This window comes from Ranitomeya imitator, chromosome 4, assembly GCF_032444005.1.
Source record: "Ranitomeya imitator isolate aRanImi1 chromosome 4, aRanImi1.pri, whole genome shotgun sequence".
Taxonomy (NCBI): Eukaryota; Metazoa; Chordata; class Amphibia; order Anura; family Dendrobatidae; genus Ranitomeya; species Ranitomeya imitator.
The window spans coordinates 28945535-28967558 of record NC_091285.1 but is presented as its reverse complement, the minus strand read 5'-3'; the positions used below and the strand labels follow the sequence as shown (position 1 = coordinate 28967558).

The following is a 22024-nucleotide window of genomic DNA, read 5'->3' as shown; positions in this document are numbered from 1 at the left end:
GTCACATTGCAAGGCTCGTTAAAGAGTCGATAATGACTTTTAGGATCGATGCTTCCAAAAGGATAGTTCCTAAAACACAGCCGCAGGTGCTGCCACCTACTGGTAACTGTTATAAGAATTCTGATTTGATTAATTACAGTCTTTTAAATAATAAGATTTTCATTATATATTCACTATATGCTTTTACTAAAAGAGTTAACTGTAGCTAACGTCTAAATGACTCGTGTATAACTAAAGATGGAATTGATTACCAAACAGAAATATAAATCATGAGACAATGTGCAAATAAAACTTATAGCATATATAGTTCTTTATTGTTTTTAGTGCCAGATGGACATACTTCCTCAAATACCTTCCTTTGCCAGTTTCCATATTTTATACTATGGATAATATTTGATTATTTATTTGTATTTATTACGTCAGCATGACTATATAAACTACTGTAACCATATTTTGGGCAGACACTCCTGCCGCCATCTTGATAGAGGTGAATTGTGTGTCTCCTCGTTTACAAGAATAAACCTTTGATCCATATTGAGAATCCAAAAAAGAGAAATTTTCCTGACCTTAACACTACCTAATTTTTACATCCTCAAACCTTAAAGGGATTGTCTCAACTCCTCACATGAGTAAAGCTGCAAAATCTTTGCAAAAAAAAAAAATCAAATTTGAAATGTACCTCTTTTTAAAAATCCTCTCTATTCTTAAGAATGAGGGGATTGTTAACTCTGTAGTTTACTTCTCACCTCAAAGATGGTCTCCTAAGCAAGGAGCATGGCCTTGCAAACGCTGCTCTGAAGCATACAGAATCCGGAGTTTATGGGCTTCTTAATGTTGAGGAGGCAAAGCTGCCTCTGATTGCAGCATGGGAAAGTGCACAGTTCAGGCCAGTGGCTCAACCGTGGCCATCCCACCAGCCCGAACTGTCAGTCATTAGGTAGGAAGCCTGGAGGCAGAGGAATAGTGCACTCCTAAAGATAGGAACATGAGACAACCCCTTTAAAACATATAGTTTTCTCATACCAATAGAGTAGGAGGTTATTCAATATTTAAAATAATTTTTTTCAAACATCAGAGAACATGAAAAAATAAACAAATGCAATATTAACCTTTTAAATAAATCCAGTTCTGTCATATCGGTGTTGCCTACCGGTCTTTGTTTATTTTGCTGGAGCTGGGTAAGCGGATTTGTGTTCTCTGTGTCTTCCAGACTCCTCTGTGCTCTCCAGAATCCTACTGTATGTGCCCTCCAGACTTCTCGGTGTCTTCTAGACTCCTAAGTCCTCCAGACAACTCTGTGACCTCCGGAATCCTGTGTCCTTGAGAATCGTCTGTGTCCTCCAGAATCGTCTGTGTCCTCCAGACTCACCTGTGTTATCTAGACTCGTCTGTGTCCTCCAGAATCATCCATGTTCTCCAGAATTCTCTGTGTCCTCCAGAATCGTCTGTGTCCTCCAAAATCGTCTGTGTCCTCCAGAATCGTCCATGTTCTCCAGAATTCTCTGTGTCCTCCAGAATCGTCTGTGTCCTCCAAAATCGTCTGTGTCCTCCAGAATTCTCTGTGTCCTCCAGAATCGTCTGTGTCCTCCAAAATCGTCTGTGTCCTCCAGAATCGTCTGTGTCCTCCAGACTCGTCTGTGTCCTCTAGACTTTTCTGTGCCCTCCAGAATCCCATGTACCCTCCTGACCCTTTTGTGCCGTCCAGAATCCCTTATGCCTTCCAGAATCCTCTGTGCCCTCCAGAATTCTCTGTGTCCTCCAGAATCCCCTGGCAGAAGCTTACCTCCAGGGAGAACAAAAGGAGTTGTTCTTGAAAATCCAACATACCGCATCCTTCTGTCTCCCGACATCATCTGTTGGCAGAGAGTCGGAAGATCTGACAAACATTAGACTGTCAGTACGATCCTGGGTTTGGTCAGCTTTTCTCTATTGTGTACGGTGGAATCTACGAAAGCAGTGCAGGATGTCATGGTGGCCACATTGCTTCTCCCTAAAGCTAAAAACACATGACCAACTTTGTAACCATATAGGATATAAAAAATGCCAATTGTCTCTTCAGAGAGGGCGAGGACTAGACCTCTAGTGCTACCTATAGGAAGTAGCTATCCTAAAAGTCAATATCGACCCTCTAACGAGCCTTGCCACATGACTTAGGATAAAAGCCAAACAAGAATCTCAATTTTGAAACACTGTGTTTCAGGGTACTACCCCTCGTCAGGGCAAAGCGTGAGATCTGGTTTGGCTGTGTGAGAGGTGTCTGACCGGGATCCAAGAGATTATGATTCTCCTTAGATAGTGACATATCAAGCCTACCATGCCAAGATGAGGAGACTTTTAAGCCTTGCAATGCTCCTCTGGGAAATTAAATATGCAAATTGTCTCCTCATAATTGTCAACTCTCAGAAACTCCCAGAAGTGTTGGAAATTCTCTTGGCTCCCACAAAAGCCTCCTTAAACCTTCAGGAAAGCAACCACCTCTGGAAGGATTCTCTTGTGCCAAGATGGTGTCTTCTCCAGTGGTTGCCAGGTGGATAGGCAAAACAAAATTCACTACAAAATCTCTCACTCAACAAAATTGTGTAAAATTTTTCCAATTTTGTACAAATAACATTTATTGAAATGATGCATGTACATGGCTGATACTGGAGGTAACCAGACTATGCCCGTACATGTAGTGCCCAAGATCTGCTCTTTGGGGCCACATTACTTCAGAGGGTGAATCTCAAAAATTTCAATTACCTTTGTGGTCGCACATGAGGTTGCCCCCTGATATCTACAGGAAAAGTTCTAAACTCTTCCCGTGAGCCTCCATTGTGCTCACATGGGGGGATGCATGGCACGGAGGCAACAGCTGCTCTTTACGTGTAGAGAACCTGTGAGTCTGTTCTGCCATGATAGTTATTTATATTCATCCGCTTAATTAATAACCGGCCCCTGTCTGAGGATATATATATATATATATATACGGGTCCTTCTCAAAAAATTAGCATATAGTGTTAAATTTCATTATTTACCATAATGTAATGATTACAATTAAACTTTCATATATTATAGATTCATTATCCACCAACTGAAATTTGTCAGGTCTTTTATTGTTTTAATACTGATGATTTTGGCATACAACTCCTGATAACCCAAAAAACCTGTCTCAATAAATTAGCATATTTCACCCATCCAATCAAATAAAAGTGTTTTTTAATAACAAACAAAAAAACCATCAAATAATAATGTTCAGTTATGCACTCAATACTTGGTCAGGAATCCTTTGGCAGAAATGACTGCTTCAATGCGGCGTGGCATGGAGGCAATCAGCCTGTGACACTGCTGAGATGTTATGGAGGCCCAGGATGCTTCAATAGCGGCCTTAAGCTCATCCAGAGTGTTGGGTCTTGCGTCTCTCAACTTTCTCTTCACAATATCCCACAGATTCTCTATGGGGTTCAGGTCAGGAGAGTTGGCAGGCCAATTGAGCACAGTAATACCATGGTCAGTAAACCATTTACCAGTGGTTTTGGCACTGTGAGCAGGTGCCAGGTCGTGCTGAAAAATGAAATCTTCATCTCCATAAAGCATTTCAGCCGATGGAAGCATGAAGTGCTCCAAAATCTCCTGATAGCTAGCTGCATTGACCCTGCCCTTGATGAAACACAGTGGACCAACACCAGCAGCTGACATGGCACCCCACACCATCACTGACTGTGGGTACTTGACACTGGACTTCAGGCATTTTGGCATTTCCTTCTCCCCAGTCTTCCTCCAGACTCTGGCACCTTGATTTCCGAATGACATGCAAAATTTGCTTTCATCAGAAAAAAGTACTTGGGACCACTTAGCAACAGTCCAGTGCTGCTTCTCTGTAGCCCAGGTCAGGCGCCTCTGCCGCTGTTTATGGTTCAAAAGTGGCTTTACCTGGGGAATGCGGCACCTGTAGCCCATTTCCTGCACACGCCGGTGCACGGTGGCTCTGGATGTTTCCACACCAGACTCAGTCCACTGCTTCCTCAGGTTCCCCAAGGTCTGGAATCGGTCCTTCTCCACAATCTTCCTCAGGGTCCGGTCTCCTCTTCTCGTTGTACAGCGTTTTCTGCCACATTGTTTCCTTCCAACAGACTTACCATTGAGGTGCCTTGATACAGCACTCTGGGAACAGCCTATTTGTTGAGAAATTTCTTTCTGGGTCTTACCCTCTTGCTTGAGGGTGTCAATGATGGCCTTCTTGACATCTGTCAGGTCGCTAGTCTTACCCATGATGGGGGTTTTGAGTAATGAACCAGGCAGGGAGTTTATAAAAGCCTCAGGTATCTTTTGCATGTGTTTAGAGTTAATTAGTTGATTCAGAAGATTAGGGTAATAGGTCGTTTAGAGAACCTTTTCTTGATATGCTAATTTATTGAGACAGGTTTTTTGGGTTATCAGGAGTTGTATGCCAAAATCATCAGTATTAAAACAATAAAAGACCTGACAAATTTCAGTTGGTGGATAATGAATCTATAATATATGAAAGTTTAATTGTAATCATTACATTATGGTAAATAATGAAATTTAACACTATATGCTAATTTTTTGAGAAGGACCTGTATATATTTATATATATATATATATATATATATATATATATATAATACATATATAGTATATGGATATGTGCGACTAGGGGGTGTCCCACATGGCAGCCACCTGCTATGGGAAATGGAGGTTACAGGAGTTCTCTATTCTACAGTCATTGTTTTATGGGCATTAAGTTGACACTAGACATTGTGGTAGTCATTATTATAGGGGCATTGTGGCTGGCACTGAGGTAGTCATTGTTATAGGGGTATCGTAGTTGGTACTGAGGGCACTGAGGTAGTCATTGTTATAGGGGTATCGTAGCTGGTACTGAGGGCACTGAGGTAGTCATTATTATAGGGGTATTGTAGCTGGCACTGAGGGCACTGAGGTAGTCATTATTATAGGGGCATTGTGGCTGGCACTGAGGGCACTGAGGTAGTCATTATTATAGGGGTATCGTGGCTGGCACTGAGGGCACTGTGGTAGTCATTATTATAGGGGCATTGTGGCTGGCACTGAGGGCACTGAGGTAGTCATTATTATAGGGGTATTGTAGCTGGCACTGAGGGCACTGAGGTAGTCATTATTATAGGGGCATTGTGGCTGGCACTGAGGGCACTGAGGTAGTCATTATTATAGGGGTATCGTGGCTGGCACTGAGGGCACTGAGGTAGTCATTATTATAGGGGTATTGTGGCTGGCACTGAGGTAGTCATTATTATAGGGGTATCGTGGCTGGCACTGAGGGCACTGAGGTAGTCATTGTTATAGGGGTATCGTAGCTGGTACTGAGGGCACTGAGGTAGTCATTGTTATAGGGGTATCGTAGCTGGTACTGAGGGCACTGAGGTAGTCATTATTATAGGGGTATTGTAGCTGGCACTGAGGGCACTGAGGTAGTCATTATTATAGGGGCATTGTGGCTGGCACTGAGGGCACTGAGGTAGTCATTATTATAGGGGTATCGTGGCTGGCACTGAGGGCACTGTGGTAGTCATTATTATAGGGGCATTGTGGCTGGCACTGAGGGCACTGAGGTAGTCATTATTATAGGGGTATTGTAGCTGGCACTGAGGGCACTGAGGTAGTCATTATTATAGGGGCATTGTGGCTGGCACTGAGGGCACTGAGGTAGTCATTATTATAGGGGTATTGTAGCTGGCACTGAGGGCACTGAGGTAGTCATTATTATAGGGGCATTGTGGCTGGCACTGAGGGCACTGAGGTAGTCATTATTATAGGGGTATCGTGGCTGGCACTGAGGGCACTGTGGTAGTCATTATTATAGGGGTATTGTAGCTGGCACTGAGGGCACTGTGGTAGTCATTATTATAGGGGCATTGTGGCTGGCACTGAGGGCACTGAGGTAGTCATTATTATAGGGGTATTGTAGCTGGCACTGAGGGCACTGAGGTAGTCATTATTATAGGGGCATTGTGGCTGGCACTGAGGGCACTGAGGTAGTCATTATTATAGGGGCATTGTGGCTGGCACTGAGGGCACTGAGGTAGTCATTATTATAGGGGTATCATGGCTGGTACTGAGGGCACTGAGGTAGTCATTATTATAGGGTATTGTAGCTGGCACTGAGGGCACTGAGGTAGTCATTATTATAGGGGCATTGTGGCTGGCACTGAGGGCACTGAGGTAGTCATTATTATAGGGGTATCGTGGCTGGCACTGAGGGCACTGTGGTAGTCATTATTATAGGGGCATTGTGGCTGGCACTGAGGGCACTGAGGTAGTCATTATTATAGGGGTATTGTAGCTGGCACTGAGGGCACTGAGGTAGTCATTATTATAGGGGTATTGTAGCTGGCACTGAGGGCACTGAGGTAGTCATTATTATAGGGGTATTGTAGCTGGTACTGAGGGCACTGTGGTAGTCATTATTATAGGGGTATTGTAGCTGGCACTGAGGGCACTGAGGTAGTCATTATTATAGGGGCATTGTGGCTGGCACTGAGGGCACTGAGGTAGTCATTATTATAGGGGTATCGTGGCTGGCACTGAGGGCACTGTGGTAGTCATTATTATAGGGGCATTGTGGCTGGCACTGAGGGCACTGAGGTAGTCATTATTATAGGGGTATTGTAGCTGGCACTGAGGGCACTGAGGTAGTCATTATTATAGGGGCATTGTGGCTGGTACTGAGGGCACTGAGGTAGTCATTATTATAGGGGTATCGTGGCTGGCACTGAGGGCACTGAGGTAGTCATTATTATAGGGGTATTGTGGCTGGCACTGAGGTAGTCATTATTATAGGGGTATCGTGGCTGGCACTGAGGGCACTGAGGTAGTCATTATTATAGGGGTATCATGGCTGGTACTGAGGGCACTGAGGTAGTCATTATTATAGGGGTATCATGGCTGGTACTGAGGGCACTGAGGTAGTCATTATTATAGGGGCATTGTGGCTGGCACTGAGGGCACTGAGGTAGTCATTATTATAGGGGTATCATGGCTGGTACTGAGGGCACTGAGGTAGTCATTATTATAGGGGTATCATGGCTGGCACTGAGGGCACTGAGGTAGTCATTATTATAGGGGTATCGTGGCTGGCACTGAGGGCACTGAGGTAGTCATTATTATAGGGGTATCATGGCTGGTACTGAGGGCACTGAGGTAGTCATTATTATAGGGGTATCATGGCTGGTACTGAGGGCACTGAGGTAGTCATTATTATAGGGGCATTGTGGCTGGCACTGAGGTAGTCATTGTTATAGGGGTATCGTGGCTGGCACTGAGGGCACTGAGGTAGTCATTATTATAGGGGCATTGTGGCTGGCACTGAGGGCACTGAGGTAGTCATTATTATAGGGGTATTGTGGCTGGCACTGAGGGCACTGAGGTAGCCATTATTATAGGGGTATTGTGGCTGGCACTGAGGTAGTCATTATTATAGGGGTATCGTGGCTGGCACTGAGGGCACTGAGGTAGTCATTATTATAGGGGCATTGTGGCTGGCACTGAGGGCACTGAGGTAGTCATTATTATTGGGGTATCATGGCTGGTACTGAGGGCACTGAGGTAGTCATTATTATAGGGGTATCATGGCTGGTACTGAGGGCACTGAGGTAGTCATTATTATAGGGGCATTGTGGCTGGTACTGAGGGCACTGAGGTAGTCATTATTATAGGGGCATTGTGGCTGGCACTGAGGGCACTGAGGTAGCCATTATTATAGGGGCATAGTGGCTGGTACTGAGGGCACTGTGGTAGTTATTGTTATAGGGGCATTGTGGCTGGTACTGGTGGCACTGTGGTAGTTATTGTTATAGGGGCATTGTGGCTGGTACTGGTGGCACTGTGGTAGTCATTATTATAGGGGCATTGTGGCTGGTACTGGTGGCACTGTGGTAGTTATTGTTATAGGGGCATTGTGGCTGGTACTGGTGGCACTGTGGTAGTCATTATTATAGGGGCATTGTGGCTGGTACTGGTGGCACTGTGGTAGTTATTGTTATAGGGGCATTGTGGCTGGTACTGGTGGCACTGTGGTAGTTATTGTTATAGGGGCATTGTGGCTGGTACTGGTGGCACTGTGGTAGTTATTGTTATAGGGGCATTGTGGCTGGTACTGGTGGCACTGTGGTAGTCATTATTATAGGCACATTGTGGCCGTATCGTCAAACATTAAACTTTCTTTTCACATATGTAGATGCACAATTTCCAGTAATACAGTAATTACCAGAGATCAGAGCCCAGAGAAGTGCTGGATTATGGAATATTCGAGATTATTGGATGACATGTAATGTTTCAAAATAAAAAAAATAAATAAATAAAACCTACAGCTAAAACTTTCCCCAAAAATCTGTCCAAGAATATAATTTTCCAGATGAAGATTGAAGTGTTAATTAAACAGAGAATTAAATGATGAGGAGCCTTTAAGTAAGATGAGAAATATTGGGAGGGAGAAGATGTTTTGCTTTTCTTTTCCCTTGAACAATACACAGGAAACAGCTCGGAGCAGGAAGAAGGGGGGAAGGTCCTGGAAAGGCAGACACAACACTACAAAGACTAAAAAGGATGAGTTTTTCAAGTGTAAGTTGCTTTTTGGGGGAATTTTGGGAGGAGTTTATATTTTCCTGCAGCATTTCTGAAGAGTTTTCTTTCTCCTATGATAAATGTTTTGCAGCTTTTTGATTGGGCAGTGCTTAGTTTGGAGCGGATTCCATTAGGATCTGCTTCATAGAGGTGACGTACTTTTTTTTTTTTTTCAGCAAGTGTTTTCCAAACTTTTTTTCAGGGGAAAATAAACTAAAAAAAAGCCTCATCCTATGAAAAGCAAAAGTGGATTTCTCATAGAAATGAATGGGAAAAGTTTTCCAACAGTTTTTCAAGCTTCTTTTCATGAGGATTTAGGAGCTTTGACAAAATATATGGCTTTGACAAAACTTTCCTGGTACAGTTATGTGCGGATTACACGCGATTTTAGTGCATTTTTTACCTGCGGATTTTTCGCATCTATTGTAATTCTAGAGGGGAAAACTCGGAGAAATTGACACCTTGCAGATTTCAATAATTCACTGTGGGTCAGTTCATGCAGCATTATTAAAAAGCACAGTGGGCATATGTTTTGTTAAGGTTCAAAGAATTGTGATGAATAAATAAATGCTCACACGAAAATTGAATAAGACAAAAATGAATTTACTTAATAAAAGATAATAAATATAAACAGTCACTCAAAATAGCAAATAATCAATAAAGTCATACATTACATTGGAAATGGTAGCAGTCAAAATCAGCCTTCTCTCTCAGTGTCCTCTCTCATCCAAATCTGTCTCTCCCCAAATCTGTCCCTTGTCCCTTGTCTCAGGCAATCCATTTATATGTTAAAGGATTTTGATCTATACCCTGCTATCTGAGGCTTTCTCATGGTATGTGTACTGAAGCCTTCAGGCCAAATAGATAAGAACACCACTTGGCATCCTTGGGCCCTTAGTTCTCATCTTTGAAGATAAAGGCCCCTTCACATTTAGCGACGCTGCAGCGATACCGACAACGATCCGAATCGCTGCAGCGTCGCTGTTTGGTCGCTGGAGAGCTGTCACACAGACAGCTCTCCAGCGACCAACGATGCGGGTAACCAGGTTAAACATCGGGTAACTAAGCGCAGGGCCGCGCTTAGTAACCCGATGTTTACCCTGGTTACCATGCTAAAAGTAAAAAAAAACAAACAGTACATACTTACCTACAGCCGTCTGTCCTCCAGCGCTGCGCTCTGCTTCTCTGCTCTCCTCCTGTACTGTCTGGGAGCCGGAAAGCAGAGCGGTGACGTAACCGCTCTGCTTTCCGGCTCACAGCCAGTACAGGAGGAGTGCAGAGCACAGCGCTGGAGGACAGACGGCTGTAGGTAAGTATCTAGTGTTTGTTTTTTTTTACTTTTAGCATGGTAACCAGGGTAAACATCGGGTTACTAAGCGCGGCCCTGCGCTTAGTTACCCGATGTTTACCCTGGTTACCAGTGAAGACATCGCTGGATCGGTGTCATACACGCCGATCCAGCGATGTCAGCAGGGAGTCCAGCGACGAAATAAAGTTCTGGACTTTATTCAGCGACCAACGATCTCCCAGCAGGGGCCTGATCGTTGGTCGCTGTCACACATAACGATTTAATTAACGATATCGTTGCTACGTCATAAATAGCAACGATATCGTTAACAATATCGTTATGTGTGAAGGTACCTTAAGTGTAAAGTGTACTCCAAATGTAAATTACTGGGTCATTTACATTCACTTTGCTTAGACTGACCATTTGGAACAATTGACATGTGGCTGGACAAGTTTTCAATTAGCTTTCTGTGGACTCCATTGAATATATACATACAGTATATATATATATATATATATATATATATATATATACATATATTAATAACATAACCAATCAATATCTCTATCGTTCGTATTAATTAATTGGAGTGTTGAAATCATATTAAAAATATATAATACAACACAGCATAGGATTTCTATAAATCCCATCCATTTTTCTGCAATTATGTTTTTTTACGCAGCGAAAATACATAGCATCAAAAACTCACCTAAAATGCTCAAAAAAACAACAACAGGGCAGTAAAGCTGGACACAGAGGGGGCAGTAAAGCTGGACACAGGGGGGGCAGTAAAGCTGGACACAGGGGGGGCAGAAAGCTGGACACAGAGGGGGCAGTAAAGCTGGACACAGGGGGGGCAGAAAGCTGGAGACAGAGGGGGCAGTAAAGCTGGACACAGGGGGGCAGAAAGCTGGACACAGAGGGGGCAGTAAAGCTGGACACAGGGGGGGCAGAAAGCTGGACACAGAGGGGGCAGTAAAGCTGGACACAGGGGGGGGGCAGAAAGCTGGACACAGAGGGGGCAGTAAAGCTGGACACAGGGGGGCAGAAAGCTGGACACAGAGGGGGCAGTAAAGCTGGACACAGAGGGGGCAGTAAAGCTGGACACAGAGGGGGCAGTAAAGCTGGACACAGAGGGGGCAGTAAAGCTGGACACAGGGGGGGGGCAGAAAGCTGGACATAGGGGGGTCAGAAAGCTGGACACAGGGGGGGCAGAAAGCTGGACACAGGGGGGGCAGAAAGCTGGACACAGGGGGGGCAGAAAGCTGGACACAGAGATGGGGCACAGTGCTGGACAGAGATGGGGCAGAGTGCTGGACAGAGATGGGGCAGAGTGCTGGACAGAGATGGGGCAGAGTGCTGGACAGAGATGGGGCAGAGTGCTGGACAGAGATGGGGCAGAGTGCTGGACAGAGGTGGGGCAGAGTGCTGGACAGAGATGGGGCAGAGTGCTGGACAGAGATGGGGTAGAGTGCTGGACAGAGATGAGGCAGGATTAGAAACAGATGGGGCAGGATTGGACACAGACGGGGCAGAGTACTGGACACAGATGGGGCAGGATTGGACACAGATGGGGCAGAGTGCTGGACACAGATGGGGCAGGATTGGACACAGATGGGGCAGAGTGCTGGACACAGATGGGGCAGGATTGGACACAGATGGGGCAGGATTGGACACAGATGGGGCAGGATTGGACACAGATGGGGCAGGATTGGACACAGATGGGGCAGAGTGCTGGACACAGATGGGGCAGAGTGCTGGACACAGATGGGGCAGAGTGCTGGACACAGATGGGGCAGAGTGCTGGACACAGATGGGGCAGAGTGCTGGACACAGATGGGGCAGAGTGCTGGACACAGATGGGGCAGAGTGCTGGACACAGATGGGGCAGGATTGGAAACAGATGGGGCAGAATGGAGACAGATGGGGCAAGATTGGAGACAGATGGGGCAGGATGGATACGATGGAGACAGATGGGGCAGGATGGGGAGATCATATGGGGCAGAATGGATACTCATGAGGGCAGGATGGGAGAACATATGGCTGGAGCCTGGAATGAGACACACGGGGGCTAGGATGGCGAATATTACCATAGGGGCTAATTAAGGGATATTATTATTGCAGTGATGTATTTATTTTATTTTTTGAGTATACTGTTTTAAATGGGGAGGCGGTCCTGTTACTGTGTAGAGTAATACTATGTTGCCTTCTTCATGTGGTGTAATGTAGAAGTTGGGAAAATTAAGTAATGTGTTCTACAAGCGGAACTCGAGATAACTGTTTTATTTCCTGCAGAGACGAGTCCTGGCTGGATGAAGTGATGGCGGTCTGTGCTGGATGAAAGATGAAGGACTTCACCTAGAGACGTCACTGGTGAGTCAGTGTTACCTATACACTGACACTATACACTGTATACTATATACAGAGGTCCTGTGTACAATGTCACCAGTGATCACTGTATTACCTATGCATTATATACAGAGCTCCTGTGTGTAATGTCACCGGTGATCACTGTATTACCTGTACACAGACACTGCTTACTGATTACAGATCTCCTGTGCATAATGGCACTGATGGTGATAGTATTGTGGTTTTTTTTTATTACTGATCAGTATTGTAGTATTCAGTCATTTGTGGTGATATGCGGTCTGGTCATGGTGTAGCGGTATTTGTTCCTTGTATTTTATATTATTCGATCACTGTGGTGGTAATATGTCATCTGGTCATGGTGCTGTGGTATTTGTTCCTTGTATGTAGTATTATAGGTCATTTTAAAAATTGAAAAATAAATAAAAAATATACCTAAATTGTGTTGCATATTTTAACAAATATTTAATAGGTTACAGCAGAGTAGGGCCCGGCCAAAAGTGTCTACCGTGTTATGGTGGCGGCTTAAAAAATCTTTTGGCCAAAACAAAAGCTGCCGGCTGTATGTGTGATCTGGTGATGGGAACTGTCAATGTGTGATAGGTGAGAAGTGGAGATTTTCCAAGAGAGAGCGGTGGGACTGTGGACAGTTCGAGGGGTGGAGCGTGGAGGTGGGGCTGGGTGGAGCCTGGGCGGAGTTTCAAGGGGGCCCCGAAAATTTTGCCAGTATGGGGCCCCAAAATTTCTAGTGGCAGCCCTGTCTCTGAGGACTGGTTTTTCCAGCAGGACAATGCGCCAAGCCACACAGCTAGGTCAATCAAGGTGTGGATGAAGGACCACCACATCAAATCCCTGTCATGGGCAGTCCAACTCCAGGCCTGAACCCCATGGAAAACCTCTGGAATGTAATCAAGAGGATGATGGATAGTCACAAGCCATCAAACAAAGAAGAACTGCTTACACTTTTGCACCAGGAGCAGTGTGAAAGACTGGTGGAAATCATGCCAAGACGCATGAAAGCTGTGATTAAAAATCATGGTTATTCCACAAAATATTGATATCTGAACTCTTCCTGAGTTAAAACATTAGTATTGTTGTTTCTAAATGATTCTGAACTTGTTTCCTTTGCATTATTGTTTGCATTTTTTTTTTCTAATTTTGACCATTTCTCATTTTCAGAAAAAAAAATCCAAAATGTATTGCTTGGAAATTCGGAGACATGTGGTCAGAAGTTTATAGAATAAAATAACAATTCACATTTTACTAAAAAATATATCTAGAAAGAGGAAAATCAGACAAACTGAACATTTTGCAGTGGTCTCTTAATTTTTGCCAGAGCTGTATATACCAGGAGGGGGAACATATATATCAGGATGGGGATCATGCATACCAGTATGAGGGATATACAGTATACCAGGATGGGGAACATGTATACCGGGATGGGGAACATGTATACCAGGATAGGGATCATGTATGCCAGTATGAGGGATATACAGTATACCAGGATGGGGAACATGTATACCGGGATAGAGGATATAACAGCATGGGGAACATATATACCAGGATAAGGATCATGTATATCAATATGGGGACCAGGATGGGGAACTTATATACCCGGATGGGAAACATGTATACCAGTATGAGGGATATATACCAGGATGGGGAACATGTATGACAATCTTGTACCGGGGCAAGTCACGCCACTGGCAACATATACACAAAATACAGGTAGTTCAGAAATGATATTACTATAATAATAATAAGAACAACATAAAATAATATAATAGTAACATCCCATTTCTATAGTGAAGTCATAACAAAAAAAGCAACAGCTAACATTAGAATAGAATTACAGCCTAAACTTAGAAGATCAGATAGAGGACTCGGCCTCCTAAGAGCTAACAGTCTAAATCCTATAGAATTGTGAGCTCTTATGGTCCAGGACCCTCTCCTGATACAATGTGGTGGAAAGGCGTTGTACTTTATTACTTTGTCAGCTTCCTGGAGATCCTGTACTATTAGAGTCGACTATCTGAAGGTTTAACTCAACTATAGCCTTCAAGGATCAGCTATCAAGAAAGAACGCCGCACCATAAGAGCTAACGATCTAATGGGTGAACTCTACTAACAAGGACCCTACAAGTTCAGTTCCCGGGATCTCCCATTCTAAGGCTTCTTTTACACTTACCGGGGTTTTTTGCGGCCTATTATTGGGGGTCTTTTTTGCGGGCAGTATTGCCGCAATTTTCAAGGTCTGCCGCAATAGCGGACCGCAAAAAAACTTGCGGATCGCCGTTTTCCAGGTTCCCAATACTATAGAAAAAGTTTTGGGAGAAGAAACGGAAGTAACGGCGCACCCCAAAAACAAACTTCCATTGTTTTTGCGGCTCCATGGGGCCCGTGTCCGTAAGCCGTGAAATATATCGAGCAAGCTCGATATTTCTTCACGGCCGTAAATATGGCCCTCACAGCCTTTACGGCGCTCCTACGAATTTTTGCGGCCCCATTGAAATGCATTGGTGATGCAAATACGGGCCAAAAAAAACGGCAAGTGTAAAACCAGCCTTACGGACTGATATCTCATACAAGCTTACTCGCTAAACCCTACTACATCCTAGAGTCTTAGCTGCCATTACTGGATCTTGCGCCCTCGTGCTTGCAATCTACCCCACACTGTATATTTAGGGACTAATATGCCCTAAAGTGTTACAGTATAAATATAGCACCTCCTAAAAAGTGCAGCTACCTTGGTTTGGTGGAAGGGGGTCTTATTACCCTAAGGCTACTTTCACACTAGCGTTTTCTGCAATCCGTCACAATGCGTCGTTTTGCAGAAAAAACGCATCCTGCAAAAGTGCTTGCAGGATGCGTTTTTTCCCCATAGACTTGTATTGACGACGCATTTGCGACGGGTCGCATCCGTCAAGCGACGGATGCGTCGTGCTTCTGCGGACCGTCGGGAGCAAAAAACGCTACATGTAACGTTTTTTGCTCCTGACGGACCGCTTTTTCCGACCGCGCATGTGCGGCCGGAACTCCGCCCCCACCTCCCCGCACCTTACAATGGGGAAGCGGATGCGCCGGAGAAATGCATCCGCTGCCTCCATTGTGCAATGCGCTAAACGCTAGCGTCGGAATCTCTCCCCGACGCATTGCGACGGGGAGATTCCGACGCTAGTGTGAAAGAAGCCTAAGGCTACGTTCCCACAATGAATTTTTGATGTTGCAGATTTTATGAGTAAAACAAGTTACTTGCATTTTTTTTGAAAATACACAGAGAAAAAAAACTCACCCAAAATTCATTGTGGGAACGGAGCCTAGGAGCTTGCAATCTAAAAGACTACCACAACCATAGTACATTGTCCCATGAAGCCTTAATTTATTATGGTATATTCCTCACTTCTCAATTCCTCAATTCATAATACTAAGCTTCTAGAAAAGATCCTGTATCCTGAGGGTATGTCTGTAAATTCGGGATTTGTAGCAGAAAAACGCGGCAAAAATGCAATGTGTGAACAACCCTTTAAGGTTACGTTCACACGTTACGTTTTTGCTGTGTTTTTTTTTTTTCCCCCGCAGGCAAAACCTGTTCCCTTTGCGGTAAAGAAGCTGCTTACAAAAAGCAGGTTTTGATGCGCTTTTGCGTAATTTTTGCTGCATTTTTATTGCTGCGTTTTTGGTGTCTCTTGTGCATGCTGATAAAGTTTAGTGACCCCCCCCCCCACCGCAAAAAAAAGTATGATTTAACCTTAGGTTTTTGAAACCAAAAACGCAGCAAAAACTGATACTTGTATTTTTTGCTGCATTTTTGCACTTACCCATTGCATTCTATGGGTGAAAAAGCACTGCAAAAATGCAGAAAAAAAAGCTGAAACAAGTGACATGCAGCAGTTTTCAAAAACAAAACCTAGCACTTTTCCAAATCAGTTAAGGAAAAAAAAAAGTTGTGTGCATGAGATTTCTGAAATCTCATAGACTTTCCTGGTACTGTAAAACGCAGCTTAAAATTTGCAGCAAAAAAAATGCAATGTGTGAACATAGTCTTAGAGTCCACAATCTAATTTAATCCAAAACCGTCACATTCCCAAACACTTGCCTTCGGGGAGAGATCCTATACACTAAAAGCTTAGCATCTAATCCAAAACCATCACATTCCCAAACGCTCACCTCCGAGAAGAGATCCTGCACCCCAAGAGATCACAATCTAATAAAAAACCGTCACATTCCCAAACTTTTACCTCCGAGAAAAGATCCTGCACCCCAAGAGCTCACAATCTAATCCAAAACCATCACATTCCTAAACGCTTTGATCCGAGAAAAGATCCTGCAACCTAAAATCTAATACAAAGTCATCACATTCCCAAATGCTCACCTCCGAGAAAAGATCCTGCACCCCAAGATCTCACAATCTAATCCAAAACTGTCACATTCTCAAATGCTTTGCAACCCAAGAGCTCACAATCTAATCCAAAACCATCACGTTCCCAAACGCTCACCTCCGAGAAAAGATCCTGCACCCCAAGAGCTCACAATCTAATACGAAACTGTCACATTCCCAAACGATCACCTCCGAGAAAAGATCCTGCACCCCAAGAGCTCACAATCTAATACATAACCATCACATTCCCAAATGCTTTGATCCGAGAAAAGATCCTGCAACCTAAGAGCTTACAATCTAATCCAAAACCATCACGTTCCCAAACACTCACCGCCGAGAAAAGATCCTGCACCCCAAGAGCTCACAATCTAATATGAAACTGTCACATTCCCAAACACTCACCTCTGAGAAAAGATCCTGCACCCCAAGAGCTCACAATCTAATACGTAACCATCACATTCCCAAGCGCTCACCTCCGAGAAAAGATCCTACACCCCAAGAGCTCACAATCTAATACGAAACTGTCACATTCCCAAACGATCACCTCCGAGAAAAGATCCTGCACCCCAAGAGCTCACAATCTAATACGAAACTGTCACATTCCCAAACGCTCACCTCCGAGAAAAGATCCTGCACCACAAGAGCTCACAATCTAATACATAACCATCACAATCCCAAACGCTCACCTCCGAGAAAAGATCCTGCACCCCAAGAGCTCACAATCTAATACATAACCATCACAATCCCAAACGCTCACCTCCTAGAAAAGATCCTGCAACCCAAGAGCTCACAATCTAATACATAGCCATCACAATCCCAAACGCTCACCTCCGAGAAAAGATCCTGCACCCCAAGAGCTCACAATCTAATCCAAAATCATCACATTCCCAAACACTCACCTCCGAGAAAAGATCCTGCACCCCAAGAGCTCACAATCTAATCCGAAACAGTCACATTCCCAAACGCTCACCTCCGAGAAAAGATCCTGCACCACAAGATCTCACAATCTAATCCAAAACCATCACATTCCTAAATTCCTGACAACCCAGTAAGATACAATCTGTATCAAGTAACGACGACTAATAATAATCATGCGGCTTTCAACCTTCTGCCAGCAATTCGTAGGGAAAAAAAAGTGATATAGAAGTGCTGAGTTTGTCAAATGTTGCGAAGTTGAGTTTGTCATCCGGCACGACTCCTGACATCACAATGTCATAGAAACGCAGGTGAAGAAAGTTATCCTGATGCTCAAATGTTGCAATCTGTAAATGCGAGCTCACAACCTCAGCTCTGCTACATCTGTACATGAAAGGAATTTACAAGGAAAAAAGTAAATGTTCTTACCTCTGGGCAAAATGTATATTCCAAGAGTGCAGGGAAGGAGACAGATCCCAAGAAAAAAGTGAAGAAATTCAGTGGTTTTTAGAAAAGAAATGCAAATTTGGGAATTAATGTTGGGACTTTCCTGCGTTATCCAGTCATTTGTTACTGGGAGTCACTGGTTTGTAAGAGGCGGAAATGGTTGGGGGAGAGGGAGATGGAGCAACAGGCTGCTCTGGCATAAAAAAGTGCAGCCACATTGGGATTCAGTTACAGTATAGCAGGGTCACTGGGTATGAGAACTCCTCCTCTTCTTGTGCCTGAGCTCCTCTGATCCTCCTCCCTCCTCTCCCAGTCTTCCTCCTTCCTCCCCAGTCCCCTGCCCTGCCTTCCCAGTAATGACAAGGCCAGCAGCAGCAGCAGTGCCTCACAACACACACATTCCCCAAAGATTAAAAGCCTTAAGGATCAAAAAACAACCAAGAGCCAGGAAATAAACAATACCCCGGTTCATAGGCGTCCATTCCAACTCCAAATACCAGCACGATAATCCTGCCAGTATCATCCCGAAACGCGTTTGGCCAAAATAATTCACTTTTGTATTTAGATTGGAATCCCTGGAACATTTTTTTTTTTCTTCCAGGTCTGCAAAACTTAACGTGCAGATTTCTTCCGCCAAACTCTTTCCTTGTGTTTAGGTTGGACGCGGTTTATCGGAGATTTTTGCTTGCGGCGATATGTCTAGAAAGTCTAATGTTAGAAAAAAGTCAGAAAAGAGAAAAGCTTCAGTTGATGAGATTCTTATTCAGCTGCTTCTTGTTCGTGTCTGATTCTGGGAAGGTTGGGTGACAATTAGGGATGAACGGACCCATGGAAGTTCGGGTTCTGGTACCCAACCCAAACTTTAGCCCAAAGTTCTGTTTGGGTACCTGAACTGAATCCCATAGAAAACATTGGTGACCTGAACTTTGGAAGTAGAACTTTCTTTCTCACTCTCTCTCTTTCTTTCTCTCTTCCTGTCTTTCTCTCTCCCTCTCTCTTTCTCTCTCCCTCCCTCTTTCCTTATCTCTCCCTCTCTCTCTCCCTCTCTCACTCTCCCTCTTTCTCTCCCTCTTCCTCTCTCTCCCTCTCTATAGCTCTCTCTCTGTACCTCTTCCTCTCTCTTTCCCCCTCTCCCTCTCTCTTTCCCCCTCTCCCTCTTTCTTTCTCCCTCTCTCTTTCGCTCTCTCTCTTTCTCTCCCTCTATTCCTTTCTCTCTCCTCTCTTTCTTTGGCCCTCTCTCTACCTCTTTCTCTATCTCCCTCTCTATAGCTCTCTCCATCTCCCTCTCTTTCCCTCTCTCCCCATCTCGCACTCTCTCTCTATCCCCTGACTTTCAAGAGAAGTCCGTTTTCTGAGTTTAGCCCAGGACACTCAGTGTCCGGTAAGAACCCCAAACTTTTAACAATCAGTATGCCCAGCACATTGCAGAATTTATTGAGTTTGTTACCGAGCCAAGCTAGCACTGTCTAATACAAATATTACATAGTGGTCGATGGATTGCTGGATCAAATGATTGATTGCTGGGTCGACTTAATGGTTGCTGAATCAATCGATTACTGGACTGAAAGATTTGCGTCTCCCACTCACACACCACCTCCTCACCTCGCCCCCTATCTGTCGGAGTCCCACAAGGTTCAGTTCTAGGGCCCTTGCTCTTCTCCATTTACACCTTTGGCCTGGGACAGCTCATAGAATCTCACGGCTTTCAGTATCATCTCTATGCTGATGACACACAGATCTACATCTCTGGACCAGATATCACCTCCCTACTAACCAGAATCCCTCAATGTCTGTCCACTATTTCATCCTTCTTCGCCGCTAGATTTCTGAAACTTAACATAGACAAAACAGAATTCATCATCTTTCCTCCATCTCATGCGACCCCCCCCCCCCCCCAACGAATCTATCTATTACAGTAAACGGCTGTCCACTCTCCCCAGTCCCACAAGCTCGCTACCTCGGGGTAATCCTTGACGCTGATCTCTCCTTCAAACCACATATCCAAGCCCTTTCAACTTCCTGCCGCCTTCAACTCAAAAATATTTCACAAATCCGTTCATTCCTCAACCAAGAATCTGCAAAAACCCTAGTCCATGCCCTCATCATCTCTCGCCTTGACTACTGCAACCTCCAATCTATTCTAAACTCTGCTGCCCGACTAATCCACCTGTCCCCCCGCTATTCTCCTGCCTCTCCCCTCTGTCAATCCCTGCACTGGCTCCCCATTGCCCAGAGACTCCAGGACAAAACCCTAACCATGACATACAAAGCCATCCACAACCTGTCTCCTCCATACATCTGTGACCTCGTCTCCCGTCTCCTTCTCTACTCCCCTCTTAACTCCTCTTCCAACAATCGTATACAAGATTTCTCTCGCGTATTACCCCTACTCTGGAACTCTCTACCACAACACATCAGATTCTCGCCTACCATCGAAACCTTCAAAAAGAGCCTGAAGACCTACCTCTTCCGACAAGCCTATAACCTGCAATAACCACTGATCGACCAAACCGCTGCATGACCAGCTCTACCCTCACCTACTGTAATCTCACCCATCCCTTGTAGATTGTGAGCCTGTGCGGGCAGGGTCCTCACTCCTCCTGTACCAGTTATTATGACTTGTATTGTTTAAGATTATTGTACTTGTTTTTATTATGTATACCCCTCCTCACATGTAAAGCGCCATGGAATAAATTGCGCTATAACAATGAATAATAATAATAATTTGCTCAATCAGCCCACTGATCACTCAATCAGCCCACTAAACACATGATCGTTCCCTTGCTTGATTGATCAGCCAATTAATCGCTCAGTTGGCCAACAACTATTCCTTCCGACAACCCATGTCCAATCAATATGTCATGGGTACACATGGTGAGGTGGATTCTCTAAGCCATGCATCTGGGTGAGCAGTATGGACTGGAGGAGTCAATGCAGCAGATTGAGTCTTGACAGATGAAACAAGTGAAGCAGATAGCACAGATGAGGTAGCAGTGGTATAAGAAGCTGATATTTTTGGGCAGGAAAGCAGTTATTCGTAGGAATACAGTCTGATAACTTCCAGCAAAGGAATTGTTAAAGGAGTAACCAAACAGTAAATGCAGTTTGGAATCTTCCAATAGTGGAATGGTTAATAACAGCAATATAAGAGAGAAGTAAATGCATTCTGGTGTCTTTTAGCAGAGCAATGGTTAATAGCAGCAAAGAGAACTAAATATAGTCTGGTGTCTTCAAGCAAGGTAATAATTAACTGCAGCGGTGCAATTAATTATGGATAAGCTGCAGATATGCTTTAAAAGATGTGTTACCTTGATTGCAGAAACCTGGTGTGAACATTTGCAAGAGGTTGGTGTAGACAATGCAAGAGGTTGGTGTAGACAACACCAAGATCCTGGACTGAGCTTTAAAATATCTCTGGCAGTAGCATGGAAGTCAGGAGAGGCTGAGGAGCTGATGAACACCTGCCTGCAGCTCAGCCAAGAGAAGTAGTAGCACATTCTTGCAAAACCTGAGGCAATCATGGTCAATACTACGTAATATCTAAACACCTGACCTATGCCAAAGCGGCGTTAAAATGCAGCAGTGCAATGAAGTATAGATAAGCTGGAGTTGTGCTTAAAAATATATGTTACCTTGATTGCTGATGCCAAGCATGAACAGTTGCAAGATGTTGTTAATTTGCTGAAAGGTTGGTGTAGACAACTCCAAGTACCTGGACTGAGCTTGGAAATATATCTGGTTGGTCCATGAAAGTCAAGAGAAGCTGAGGAGATGACGGACACTAGACTGGAGCTCAACTAAGAGAGAAGTAGCAAATTCCCGACAAACTGAGGCATCTATAGTGAATGTCTCCTCGCCCCCTATCTGTCGGAGTCCCACTAGGTTCAGTCCTAGGGCCCCTGCTCTTCTTCATTTACACCTTTGGACAGCTCATAGAATCTCATGGCTTTCAGTATCACCTCTATGCTGATGACACACAGATCTACATTTCTGAACCAGATATCACCTCCCTACTAACCAGAATCCCCCAA

General features: G+C 44.4%; 1 protein-coding gene across 2 annotated transcripts in view; it reads right to left on the bottom strand.

The window, feature by feature from the left end:
* TSPAN9 (tetraspanin 9) overlaps positions 1-18233 on the bottom strand; it is a 500490-nt gene extending 482257 nt beyond the window's left edge. The window contains exon 1 of one of the 2 annotated variants that reach the window (XM_069763444.1): positions 17976-18233. The gene's annotated coding sequence lies outside the window, so the exon portion shown is untranslated. The remainder of the gene's footprint in view (positions 1-17975) is intronic. The other variant, XM_069763445.1, reaches the window with a different exon arrangement.
* Between the last annotated feature and the right edge of the window lie 3791 nt (positions 18234-22024).